Here is a 12,529-nt window from a genome sequence, read left to right as displayed (position 1 = left end):
CGGTGAACACTGTGTTTGATTGTGATCGTGAAGTTTTAGTCTACTTTATTCTGCATAAATAATAATTTTTGGTGAACTATTGTTGTGTTGTTAATTGCCACAGTCTCACCGATTACCAGCATGTACGCCGAATGTCAAATGTTTGATTTTCCAGCTTTCCAGCTTGGACAATCACCTTGGATCCCAAGTGTCCGAGTTAACAAAACGGCGTTGCATGGCGTGGGTACAAGCAGTTAGACGGAAAAGCATTAGTTGACTAATATGTGCCCCAGCGTTGTTATGAAACCATGAATTAAGAAATTAATGCTGTCAAATCAGTTGCTCTCAAGGAATGTCATCCAACATAAACTTTTCTGTGTAAATATGTTCATGTATTGCGTGTATTTATATGTATATACACATGTACATTTATAAAATTTAAATGAATTATATATACACTAGTTAACATTTGAAGTGGATCGAAAGCTTTCAAAGTTGTCATAATAAAATCAAGTCTTAGGACTTTAACTTTTTTGATCCACTTCGAAAGTTGACTACTAATATATGTGTATATATATATATATATATATATATATATATGTGTATATATATATATATATATATATATATATATAGATAGATAGATAGATATAACACATATAAAATATACACATGTATGTGTATACTTATACATAGACAAACAATGGTTTACAGCCTTCAGTTATGCCGCGTTTCAGGCAACCCGTTACCCGTGTTTTTCCAGCCTTCTACCGGTGAAAGTGCACTGGAGCGGCAGTCAAACCTGTGATTTCCCATCTGTGAACTCGTACTAACGTTAGATCAACGTACTCCCAGTTCCGAGCTCTGATATACGGTGCGTTGTTTAAGCAAGTGGTACATCGTGGAAAAATAGTCTTTAGGACAATATAACGTTGCATTCAAATTAATAATAATAAATGCGCTCAGACAATTTGGCACGACTTGCCTGGAACGCAGCATTAAACATGCATTATCTGTTTTGCATATTGCATACCACGTTGCAGCAATAAATTGAAAAAACACGAACATTTCTATATCCCTTTATTTGTGGATAGCACACTGATGTAAATGTGCACAGTTCACAGTAACATAAGAATCAACTAAATTGAAAAGTTCAGTTCCACTACTACTATAGTGCAAACACAACAGGTGTAAGATGTAACAGTGCTGTAAACTTTAAGTCTCAAGAACACAGGTAACAATGCAGTAGGTAAAACGGCAAATAACACTACAAACAAAGTAGGAAAACACCATCTGGGAATGTTACGTGCGTTAAGGCGGTAACTCATTTAGATCGTCCACCACTCTTTATGCTCGTAAGGATCGAGCCGTTGATTATTTTTAGTTTTTCCAAATACCTCAGCTTTGACACTTCATTAAGCTTTTCTCGGTATGGAAGATTTAGCTTTTCCTCGGATCTATGCATTGTTTTTTTTTTCTTTTTAATAGTTGCCTACTATCTTGTAATGCTGACGGCTGACGACGTTACATAAAACATGGCGGCAACTACCCATAATTCTACGCGCAGTGACGTAGTTGGCCAAGCTCTATAGAGAGCGAAACGAGACGCACCTTCTCTGTAACTGAAGGCTAACGCTTTATTTAACTAACACTAAATAAAACATTACACCATTAAATTCAAGTATACTGCATTTACTTTGTATATCGTGTAAAAACCATAGACTGTAAAAAATATGGACGTAGTATCTGTGACGTCACCCGTAGGATTCTGAAGCGCTAATTTGAAGCTCATAGTGGGCGGGATTCGGCCATCGCCATCTTGGAATCGCGTCATCGCGCGTCACTCCCGGATAATCAAAAATGGGCAAAAAGGCGGGATGTGGGTGGAGCTGGTTGCTGAAACCACGCCCGCCTAGAGCGACAGTGGTGACAGCAGCGGCAATCCCCCTGTCACTCAAGTGACCACGCCCTTAATTATGCTGAACTTTAAGGCTTAATATAACTTAAACCGATGAGTTATAAAAAAAAATCACCCCCCTCACAGTTGACATGAAGGGCAAAACTAGCTATATAGACCAAAACCATTTTTTGAACCAGGCTGTAAACATACTTTTTTCTGCTGTAAAGTTGGGCATTTTAACATGGAGTGTCAATGGGATTGACTCCCTTTTGCAGCCAGCCTCAAGCGGCCAGTCGATGAATTGCAGTTTCAGTCACTTCCGTGTTGGTTTCACGAGGGAGACCGGAAGGTTGCCCCTTGGTAAAAACGCTTTAATTTATCTCTAACAGTTGGCATTATTTAAAAACACAACTATAAACCTTTTTCAGATGACTCACAACAGATGAGGAGCGCAACGCGTCTTTATGGCGTCACATCACCAGAGCAAATTAAAAGTCCCATTCGTACACCCTTCACCAAAATCACAAACACATAGAAATGTTGTATATAAAATCGAATTTCATACCCATATGTTGATGCATTTCCAGTTATTAACATCGATTATACAAGCAGTGATGTAAAAAAAATGTTTGATCATTTTTATGTCCAATAATACTAATTTAAAGAACAATATACCTTTTTTTCCTTGACTCCTTTTACAGGTGAAAGTTTAACGTTTTAGCTGAAATGGTTGGAAATTTTCAGCATATGCAATATATTCTGGATGAACAATAAATATGTCTTCCATATTAACACGCACATCAGACGTCTGTTTAATGAAAGAGTGCTATCTGTGATGTGCGGAACCAGGATCTGGCAACCCATTACGTGCTACTGTCGTCATTAATGAAAGTGAAAGTAACTGTTGATATCGTCCTTTTAAACACTTTTTAAAAGACTTTAAAGCTGTCCAGCGCCCAGTCAGCCAACCCCTGGCCTCTTCTCTGGAAGCCTGGATCGTCTGAGTCGCCTTCCCGTAGGGCGAACGTGCTTCCAGGCTAGCCTAGTAAACAGGAGATCCTGCGTTTCGAATCCCAGCGATGCCTTTGGTTGCGCACCACAATACAGCCGAGCTCGTGCTTCACCAAAAAACGGACAGCGAATGGCGACAAAGAGGAGCTTGTGGACCGCGGGAGGTTTCTCTTGCAACACTACCCTCTCACCTGCTTTTGGAGGATAGCATCGCAGGCTAACGGGTCTCACCGTGGAGGCGCCGTGGCTTAGCTGGTCAAAGCGCCTGTCTTGTAAACAGGAGATCCTGGGTTCGAATCCCAGCGGTGCCTTTCCACCGGTGGCTGTCTCTGGCCTCGCTGTTGAATGGGGACCCCGACGACGTTGTGTTTTTGAACCGTGCAAAGACCTGAGGACCTGTCTTTCTGCCCACACAGCGTGCCACTCGGTTTAGCTGGACCGGCACAAATCTTTAAGAAAAGCCCTCAGTGGCCCAGCCTGGCATACCGACGGGCTTTGTGGCGCAATGGATAGCGCATTGGACTTCTAGACTGCCAGATGAGACCATTCAAAGGTTGTGGGTTCGAGTCCCACCAGAGTCGTGCTTTTTGGCATTTTGTTAAGCCCGTACTGCGCAGTGTTGCTCTCGGACAGCAGAAACCATTTTGAGGCCTCCTGTTCTCAGCGTACATTGATTTAAAAAAAAAATGTCAATCATATTTAAAAGGTAGCAAAACATGCCCAGGATCCAATTCAGTGAGGTATGGCAATCACTGTCTTGCATCAAGTGAAGGCAGCAGGACGTTCGAAGTGTTGATTCATGAATCCTCTAAGCCGCCCTCCCCTCGCCTAGCATGCGGTGTGGCGCCGTGGCTTAGTTGGTTAAAGCGCCTGTCTAGTAAACAGGAGATCCTGGGTTCAAATCCCAGCGGTGCCTTGGGCGGGGTTCCAGCCCAGCAAGCGCAAGCTTTTCCGAAAGCGACCCGCAAGCAGGGGCAGCGAGTGGTTAATTTTGCTAACCGACCCCGACTCAGTTGTCGGCAAACGCCTTAAAGCTGTCCAGCGCCCAGTCAGCCAACCCCTGGCCTCTTCTCTGGAAGCCTGGATCGTCTGAGTCGCCTTCCCGTAGGGCGAACGTGCTTCCAGGCTAGCCTAGTAAACAGGAGATCCTGCGTTTCGAATCCCAGCGATGCCTTTGGTTGCGCACCACAATACAGCCGAGCTCGTGCTTTACCAAAAAACGGACGGCGAATGGCGACATAGAGGAGCTTGTGGACCGCGGGAGGTTTCTCTTGCAACACTACCCTCTCACCTGCTTTTGGAGGATAGCATCGCAGGCTAACGGGTCCCACCGAGGAGGCGCCGTGGCTTAGCTGGTCAAAGCGCCTGTCTTGTAAACAGGAGATCCTGGGTTCGAATCCCAGCGGTGCCTTTCCACCGGTGGCTGTCTCTGGCCTCGCTGTTGAATGGGGACCCCGGCGACGTTCTGTTTTTGAACCGTGCAAAGACCTGAGGACCTGTCTTTCTGCCCACACAGCATGCCACTCGGTTGAGCTGGACGGGCACAAATCTTTAAGAAAAGCCCTCAGTGGCCCAGCCTGGCATACCGACGGGCTCTGTGGCGCAATGGATAGCGCATTGGACTTCTAGACTGCCAGATGAGGCCATTCAAAGGTTGTGGGTTCGAGTCCCACCAGAGTCGTGCTTTTTGGCATTTTGTTAAGCCCGTACTGCGCAGTGTTGCTCTCGGACAGCAGAAACCATTTTGAGGCCTCCTGTTCTCAGCGTACATTGATTTAAAAAAAAAATGTCAATCATATTTAAAAGGTAGCAAAACATGCCCAAGATCCAATTCAGTGATGTATGGCAATCACTGTCTTGCATCAAGTGAAGGCAGCAGGACGTTCGAAGTGTTGAGTCATGAATCCTCTAAGCCGCCCTCCCCTCGCCTAGCATGCGGGGTGGCGCCGTGGCTTAGTTGGTTAAAGCGCCTGTCTAGTAAACAGGAGATCCTGGGTTCAAATCCCAGCGGTGCCTTGGGCGGGGTTCCAGCCCAGCAAGCGCAAGCTTTTCCGAAAGCGACCCGCAAGCAGGGGCAGCGAGTGGTTAATTTTGCTAACCGACCCCGACTCAGTTGTCGGCAAAAGACCGAGACAGCCGCCGGCGGCTAAAAATAACTATTGGTCTTAAATGTTTAATAACTTTTGACCCGCTAATCCAATTTGAATGCTTTAAAAAGTCTCGTAAAGTACAGAGTCTGCTCTTTTCGGTGATATCGCATTTGTCTCATTTGGATATTCAGAGGCTCCGCTGTAAGCGTGATTACGTCATCACATTTCCTCAGCACTAATTGGTCAGATGAAATCAACACGTTTTGGTCCTCTGAGCCAAACAGGAACGATTGTTGATGCTTAGTCCCACCCCTGTGCCCCGATTGGTTCAAACTGTCATCTATTCAACCAATAAACATAGGTTTTGGTCTTTTGAACCACCGATTAGTATGTTTCTTTGCAGATCTGAACAGACGCAAAGTGAAAGCAAAGTGCGTCTTGCGTGCATGAAAACAAACGCAAAATAACACATTTGCATGACAGCATTCTTTGAAAATGTACAGAAATACTCACGACAGAGCCCTTTGACATAAAACAAACCAAAAACAAGGATGAAACAACAGTAGATATCGGATAAAGCACTGGAATGTGGGTTTTCGGTCACTAGGCGATGTCCCGGTAAAATAGATTCTGACGCAGACTACAGCCAGCAGATCCATCTATTTGGTTGTTATATTATGTAACTAATTATTATATAGTTTTTAAAGATTATTTGTACTATTTTTTCGGTTGCACTCTGTATATTTCTCTCTCATTTTGTGTGTAGTTTGTGAATAATTTGTATTGTTTATTTATTTTTTTGTTGCACAAGACAGTTTGTGCATTTTTTCTTGTGCTACTTTCTACACTATTTGTGTTTATTGTTCATCTTTTGGATTAAGAATATATTTATGAAATAGTAAATTATTTTTTACTGTGTTTTGCTATTATTTAACACTGTTTCTGCAATGACTTTACTCCTGAAACGTTTTTGGACAGATCTATATTGTCAATAAACGAAATGGGCCTGTTTTTCACTGAAAAGCACCTAAATAATATTGTAATAATTGGCTATAACTTGTTTGGGGAATGTTATATATAGACAAAATTTTATTTGGAAGTGTAAAACACCTAAATACAAATTTCTAAAGAAAAAAATCTAAACTTCAGGAGTTTTTGTTTGAGTACACAGTAAAAAACACCCAATTGTTGGTAGCGTTTTTTCCTAAAATTCTGGAAATTCACTAATTTTTAGAGAAAACAAAAGGAAATTTGTAATTTTAAATTAGCTAGACATAAAGTTCAAGTTCTTATGTTTATAATGATATATGACAATTGATGCTGACTGCTAGAATAGGTCTGAAAAAACAAAGAAATATACAGGTGCCTCAGGTGCCCCAAAAATGTTCTAGGTCTTTAAGGGTTAAAGCTTTCCAGCGCCCAGTCAGCCAACCCCTGGCCTCTTCTCTGGAAGCCTGGATCGTCTGAGTCGCCTTCCCGTAGGGCGAACGTGCTTCCAGGCTAGCCTAGTAAACAGGAGATCCTGCGTTTCGAATCCCAGCGATGCCTTTGGTTGCGCACCACAATACAGCCGAGCTCGTGCTTTACCAAAAAACGGACGGCGAATGGCGACACAGAGGAGCTTGTGGACCGCGGGAGGTTTCTCTTGCAACACTACCCTCTCACCTGCTTTTGGAGGATAGCATCGCAGGCTAACGGGTCCCACCGAGGAGGCGCCGTGGCTTAGCTGGTCAAAGCGCCTGTCTTGTAAACAGGAGATCCTGGGTTAGAATCCCAGCGGTGCCTTTCCACCGGTGGCTGTCTCTGGCCTCGCTGTTGAATGGGGACCCCGGCGACGCTCTGTTTTTGAACCGTGCAAAGACCTGAGGACCTGTCTTTCTGCCCACACAGCGTGCCACTCGGTTGAGCTGGACGGGCACAAATCTTTAAGAAAAGCCCTCAGTGGCCCAGCCCGGCATACCGACGGGCTCTGTGGCGCAATGGATAGCGCATTGGACTTCTAGACTGCCAGATGAGGCCATTCAAAGGTTATGGGTTCGAGTCCCACCAGAGTCGTGCTTTTTGGCATTTTGTTAAGCCCGTACTGCGCAGTGTTGCTCTCGGACAGCAGAAACCATTTTGAGGCCTCCTGTTCTCAGCGTACATTGATTTAAAAAAAAAATGTCAATCATATTTAAAAGGTAGCAAAACATGCCCAAGATCCAATTCAGTGATGTATGGCAATCACTGTCTTGCATCAAGTGAAGGCAGCAGGACGTTCGAAGTGTTGAGTCATGAATCCTCTAAGCCGCCCTCCCCTCGCCTAGCATGCGGGGTGGCGCCGTGGCTTAGTTGGTTAAAGCGCCTGTCTAGTAAACAGGAGATCCTGGGTTCAAATCCCAGCGGTGCCTTGGGCGGGGTTCCAGCCCAGCAAGCGCAAGCTTTTCCGAAAGCGACCCGCAAGCAGGGGCAGCGAGTGGTTAATTTTGCTAACCGACCCCGACTCAGTTGTCGGCAAAAGACCGAGACAGCCGCCGGCGGCTAAAAATAACTATTGGTCTTAAATGTTTAATAACTTTTGAACCGCTAATCCAATTTGAATGCTTTAAAAAGTCTCGTAAAGTACAGAGTCTGCTCTTTTCGGTGATATCGCATTTGTCTCATTTGGATATTCAGAGGCTCCGCTGTAAGCGTGATTACGTCATCACATTTCCTCAGCACTAATTGGTCAGATGAAATCAACACGTTTTGGTCCTCTGAGCCAAACAGGAACGATTGTTGATGCTTAGTCCCACCCCTGTGCCCCGATTGGTTCAAACTGTCATCTATTCAACCAATAAACATAGGTTTTGGTCTTTTGAACCACCGATTAGTATGTTTCTTTGCAGATCTGAACAGACGCAAAGTGAAAGCAAAGTGCGTCTTGCGTGCATGAAAACAAACGCAAAATAACACATTTGCATGACAGCATTCTTCGAAAATGTACAGAAATACTCACGACAGAGCCCTTTGACATAAAACAAACCAAAAACAAGGATGAAACAACAGTAGATATCGGATAAAGCACTGGAATGTGGGTTTTCGGTCACTAGGCGATGTCCCGGTAAAATAGATTCTGACGCAGACTACAGCCAGCAGATCCATCTATTTGGTTGTTATATTATGTAACTAATTATTATATAGTTTTTAAAGATTATTTGTACTATTTTTTCGGTTGCACTCTGTATATTTCTCTCTCATTTTGTGTGTAGTTTGTGAATAATTTGTATTGTTTATTTATTTTTTTGTTGCACAAGACAGTTTGTGCATTTTTTCTTGTGCTACTTTCTACACTATTTGTGTTTATTGTTCATCTTTTGGATTAAGAATATATTTATGAAATAGTAAATTATTTTTTACTGTGTTTTGCTATTATTTAACACTGTTTCTGCAATGACTTTACTCCTGAAACGTTTTTGGACAGATCTATATTGTCAATAAACGAAATGGGCCTGTTTTTCACTGAAAAGCACCTAAATAATATTGTAATAATTGGCTATAACTTGTTTGGGGAATGTTATATATAGACAAAATTTTATTTGGAAGTGTAAAACACCTAAATACAAATTTCTAAAGAAAAAAATCTAAACTTCAGGAGTTTTTGTTTGAGTACACAGTAAAAAACACCCAATTGTTGGTAGCGTTTTTTCCTAAAATTCTGGAAATTCACTAATTTTTAGAGAAAACAAAAGGAAATTTGTAATTTTAAATTAGCTAGACATAAAGTTCAAGTTCTTATGTTTATAATGATATATGACAATTGATGCTGACTGCTAGAATAGGTCTGAAAAAACAAAGAAATATACAGGTGCCTCAGGTGCCCCAAAAATGTTCTAGGTCTTTAAGGGTTAAAGCTTTCCAGCGCCCAGTCAGCCAACCCCTGGCCTCTTCTCTGGAAGCCTGGATCGTCTGAGTCGCCTTCCCGTAGGGCGAACGTGCTTCCAGGCTAGCCTAGTAAACAGGAGATCCTGCGTTTCGAATCCCAGCGATGCCTTTGGTTGCGCACCACAATACAGCCGAGCTCGTGCTTTACCAAAAAACGGACGGCGAATGGCGACACAGAGGAGCTTGTGGACCGCGGGAGGTTTCTCTTGCAACACTACCCTCTCACCTGCTTTTGGAGGATAGCATCGCAGGCTAACGGGTCCCACCGAGGAGGCGCCGTGGCTTAGCTGGTCAAAGCGCCTGTCTTGTAAACAGGAGATCCTGGGTTAGAATCCCAGCGGTGCCTTTCCACCGGTGGCTGTCTCTGGCCTCGCTGTTGAATGGGGACCCCGGCGACGCTCTGTTTTTGAACCGTGCAAAGACCTGAGGACCTGTCTTTCTGCCCACACAGCGTGCCACTCGGTAGAGCTGGACGGGCACAAATCTTTAAGAAAAGCCCTCAGTGGCCCAGCCTGGCATACCGACGGGCTCTGTGGCGCAATGGATAGCGCATTGGACTTCTAGACTGCCAGATGAGGCCATTCAAAGGTTATGGGTTCGAGTCCCACCAGAGTCGTGCTTTTTGGCATTTTGTTAAGCCCGTACTGCGCAGTGTTGCTCTCGGACAGCAGAAACCATTTTGAGGCCTCCTGTTCTCAGCGTACATTGATTTAAAAAAAAAATGTCAATCATATTTAAAAGGTAGCAAAACATGCCCAAGATCCAATTCAGTGATGTATGGCAATCACTGTCTTGCATCAAGTGAAGGCAGCAGGACGTTCGAAGTGTTGAGTCATGAATCCTCTAAGCCGCCCTCCCCTCGCCTAGCATGCGGGGTGGCGCCGTGGCTTAGTTGGTTAAAGCGCCTGTCTAGTAAACAGGAGATCCTGGGTTCAAATCCCAGCGGTGCCTTGGGCGGGGTTCCAGCCCAGCAAGCGCAAGCTTTTCTGAAAGCGACCCGCAAGCAGGGGCAGCGAGTGGTTAATTTTGCTAACCGACCCCGACTCAGTTGTCGGCAAAAGACCGAGACAGCCGCCGGCGGCTAAAAATAACTATTGGTCTTAAATGTTTAATAACTTTTGAACCGCTAATCCAATTTGAATGCTTTAAAAAGTCTCGTAAAGTACAGAGTCTGCTCTTTTCGGTGATATCGCATTTGTCTCATTTGGATATTCAGAGGCTCCGCTGTAAGCGTGATTACGTCATCACATTTCCTCAGCACTAATTGGTCAGATGAAATCAACACGTTTTGGTCCTCTGAGCCAAACAGGAACGATTGTTGATGCTTAGTCCCACCCCTGTGCCCCGATTGGTTCAAACTGTCATCTATTCAACCAATAAACATAGGTTTTGGTCTTTTGAACCACCGATTAGTATGTTTCTTTGCAGATCTGAACAGACGCAAAGTGAAAGCAAAGTGCGTCTTGCGTGCATGAAAACAAACGCAAAATAACACATTTGCATGACAGCATTCTTTGAAAATGTACAGAAATACTCACGACAGAGCCCTTTGACATAAAACAAACCAAAAACAAGGATGAAACAACAGTAGATATCGGATAAAGCACTGGAATGTGGGTTTTCGGTCACTAGGCGATGTCCCGGTAAAATAGATTCTGACGCAGACTACAGCCAGCAGATCCATCTATTTGGTTGTTATATTATGTAACTAATTATTATATAGTTTTTAAAGATTATTTGTACTATTTTTTCGGTTGCACTCTGTATATTTCTCTCTCATTTTGTGTGTAGTTTGTGAATAATTTGGATTGTTTATTTATTTTTTTGTTGCACAAGACAGTTTGTGCATTTTTTCTTGTGCTACTTTCTACACTATTTGTGTTTATTGTTCATCTTTTGGATTAAGAATATATTTATGAAATAGTAAATTATTTTTTACTGTGTTTTGCTATTATTTAACACTGTTTCTGCAATGACTTTACTCCTGAAACGTTTTTGGACAGATCTATATTGTCAATAAACGAAATGGGCCTGTTTTTCACTGAAAAGCACCTAAATAATATTGTAATAATTGGCTATAACTTGTTTGGGGAATGTTATATATAGACAAAATTTTATTTGGAAGTGTAAAACACCTAAATACAAATTTCTAAAGAAAAAAATCTAAACTTCAGGAGTTTTTGTTTGAGTACACAGTAAAAAACACCCAATTGTTGGTAGCGTTTTTTCCTAAAATTCTGGAAATTCACTCATTTTTAGAGAAAACAAAAGGAAATTTGTAATTTTAAATTAGCTAGACATAAAGTTCAAGTTCTTATGTTTATAATGATATATGACAATTGATGCTGACTGCTAGAATAGGTCTGAAAAAACAAAGAAATATACAGGTGCCCCAAAAATGTTCTAGGTCTTTAAGGGTTAAAGCTTTCCAGCGCCCAGTCAGCCAACCCCTGGCCTCTTCTCTGGAAGCCTGGATCGTCTGAGTCGCCTTCCCGTAGGGCGAACGTGCTTCCAGGCTAGCCTAGTAAACAGGAGATCCTGCGTTTCGAATCCCAGCGATGCCTTTGGTTGCGCACCACAATACAGCCGAGCTCGTGCTTCACCAAAAAACGGACAGCGAATGGCGACAAAGAGGAGCTTGTGGACCGCGGGAGGTTTCTCTTGCAACACTACCCTCTCACCTGCTTTTGGAGGATAGCATCGCAGGCTAACGGGTCCCACCGAGGAGGCGCCGTGGCTTAGCTGGTCAAAGCGCCTATCTTGTAAACAGGAAATCCTGGGTTCGAATTCCAGCGGTGCCTTTCCACCGGTGGCTGTCTCTGGCCTCGCGTTTGAATGGGGACCCCGGCGACGCTCTGTTTTTGAACCGTGCAAAGACCTGAGGACCTGTCTTTGTGCCCACACAGCGTGCCACTCGGTTGAGCTGGACGGGCACAAATCTTTAAGAAAAGCCCTCAGTGGCCCAGCCTGGCATACCGACGGGCTCTGTGGCGCAATGGATAGCGCATTGGACTTCTAGACTGCCAGATGAGGCCATTCAAAGGTTGTGGGTTCAAGTCCCACCAGAGTTATGCTTTTTGGCATTTTGTTAAGCCCGTACTGCGCAGTGTGGCTCTCGGACAGCAGAAACCATTTTGAGGCCTCCTGTTCTCAGCGTACGTTGATTTAAAAAAAAAATGTCAATCATATTTAAAAGGTAGCAAAACATGCCCAAGACCCAATTCAGTGAGGTATGGCAATCACTGTCTTGCATCAAGTGAAGGCAGCAGGACGTTCGAAGTGTTGATTCATGAATCCTCTAAGCCGCCCTCCCCTCGCCTAGCATGCGGGGTGGCGCCGTGGCTTAGTTGGTTAAAGCGCCTGTCTAGTAAACAGGAGATCCTGGGTTCAAATCCCAGCGGTGCCTTGGGAGGGGTTCCAGCCCAGCAAGCGCAAGCTTTTCCGAAAGCGACCCGCAAGCAGGGGCAGCGAGTGGTTAATTTTGCTAACCGACCCCGACTCAGTTGTCGGCAAACGCCTTAAAGCTCAAATCCCAGCGATGCCTTTGGTTGCGCACCACAATACAGCCGAGCTCGTGCTTTACCAAAAAACGGACGGCGAATGGCGACATAGAGGAGCTTGTGGACCGCGGGAGGTTTCTCTTGCA

General features: G+C 44.0%; 15 non-coding genes across 15 annotated transcripts; all 15 read left to right on the top strand.

The window, feature by feature from the left end:
- Positions 1-3,127: 3,127 nt before the first annotated feature.
- On the top strand, positions 3,128-3,201 carry trnat-ugu (transfer RNA threonine (anticodon UGU)). The gene has a single exon. It is a non-coding gene; the product is annotated as a tRNA-Thr (tRNA).
- Positions 3,202-3,381: 180 nt separating this feature from the next.
- Positions 3,382-3,471, top strand: trnar-ucu (transfer RNA arginine (anticodon UCU)). Its single transcript is given in 2 exon segments — positions 3,382-3,418; positions 3,436-3,471. It is a non-coding gene; the product is annotated as a tRNA-Arg (tRNA).
- Positions 3,472-3,732: 261 nt separating this feature from the next.
- trnat-agu (transfer RNA threonine (anticodon AGU)) lies at positions 3,733-3,806 on the top strand. Its single transcript has one exon. It is a non-coding gene; the product is annotated as a tRNA-Thr (tRNA).
- Positions 3,807-4,227: 421 nt separating this feature from the next.
- Positions 4,228-4,301, top strand: trnat-ugu (transfer RNA threonine (anticodon UGU)). Its single transcript has one exon. It is a non-coding gene; the product is annotated as a tRNA-Thr (tRNA).
- Positions 4,302-4,481: 180 nt separating this feature from the next.
- On the top strand, positions 4,482-4,571 carry trnar-ucu (transfer RNA arginine (anticodon UCU)). Its single transcript is given in 2 exon segments — positions 4,482-4,518; positions 4,536-4,571. It is a non-coding gene; the product is annotated as a tRNA-Arg (tRNA).
- A 261-nt stretch (positions 4,572-4,832) lies between these two features.
- trnat-agu (transfer RNA threonine (anticodon AGU)) lies at positions 4,833-4,906 on the top strand. Its single transcript has one exon. It is a non-coding gene; the product is annotated as a tRNA-Thr (tRNA).
- A 1,785-nt stretch (positions 4,907-6,691) lies between these two features.
- On the top strand, positions 6,692-6,765 carry trnat-ugu (transfer RNA threonine (anticodon UGU)). Its single transcript has one exon. It is a non-coding gene; the product is annotated as a tRNA-Thr (tRNA).
- A 180-nt stretch (positions 6,766-6,945) lies between these two features.
- On the top strand, positions 6,946-7,035 carry trnar-ucu (transfer RNA arginine (anticodon UCU)). The gene is given in 2 exon segments: positions 6,946-6,982; positions 7,000-7,035. It is a non-coding gene; the product is annotated as a tRNA-Arg (tRNA).
- Positions 7,036-7,296: 261 nt separating this feature from the next.
- Positions 7,297-7,370, top strand: trnat-agu (transfer RNA threonine (anticodon AGU)). The gene has a single exon. It is a non-coding gene; the product is annotated as a tRNA-Thr (tRNA).
- Positions 7,371-9,155: 1,785 nt separating this feature from the next.
- Positions 9,156-9,229, top strand: trnat-ugu (transfer RNA threonine (anticodon UGU)). Its single transcript has one exon. It is a non-coding gene; the product is annotated as a tRNA-Thr (tRNA).
- A 180-nt stretch (positions 9,230-9,409) lies between these two features.
- Positions 9,410-9,499, top strand: trnar-ucu (transfer RNA arginine (anticodon UCU)). The gene is given in 2 exon segments: positions 9,410-9,446; positions 9,464-9,499. It is a non-coding gene; the product is annotated as a tRNA-Arg (tRNA).
- A 261-nt stretch (positions 9,500-9,760) lies between these two features.
- trnat-agu (transfer RNA threonine (anticodon AGU)) lies at positions 9,761-9,834 on the top strand. Its single transcript has one exon. It is a non-coding gene; the product is annotated as a tRNA-Thr (tRNA).
- Positions 9,835-11,610: 1,776 nt separating this feature from the next.
- trnat-ugu (transfer RNA threonine (anticodon UGU)) lies at positions 11,611-11,684 on the top strand. The gene has a single exon. It is a non-coding gene; the product is annotated as a tRNA-Thr (tRNA).
- Positions 11,685-11,864: 180 nt separating this feature from the next.
- On the top strand, positions 11,865-11,954 carry trnar-ucu (transfer RNA arginine (anticodon UCU)). The gene is given in 2 exon segments: positions 11,865-11,901; positions 11,919-11,954. It is a non-coding gene; the product is annotated as a tRNA-Arg (tRNA).
- Positions 11,955-12,215: 261 nt separating this feature from the next.
- trnat-agu (transfer RNA threonine (anticodon AGU)) lies at positions 12,216-12,289 on the top strand. Its single transcript has one exon. It is a non-coding gene; the product is annotated as a tRNA-Thr (tRNA).
- The last annotated feature ends 240 nt before the right edge of the window (positions 12,290-12,529 follow it).

The sequence above is a fragment of the Garra rufa genome, chromosome 1 (assembly GCF_049309525.1).
Source record: "Garra rufa chromosome 1, GarRuf1.0, whole genome shotgun sequence".
In the NCBI taxonomy this organism is placed as follows: domain Eukaryota; kingdom Metazoa; phylum Chordata; class Actinopteri; order Cypriniformes; family Cyprinidae; genus Garra; species Garra rufa.
The sequence above is the reverse complement of the archived record's forward strand: the minus strand, read 5'-3'. Positions and strand labels throughout refer to the sequence as shown.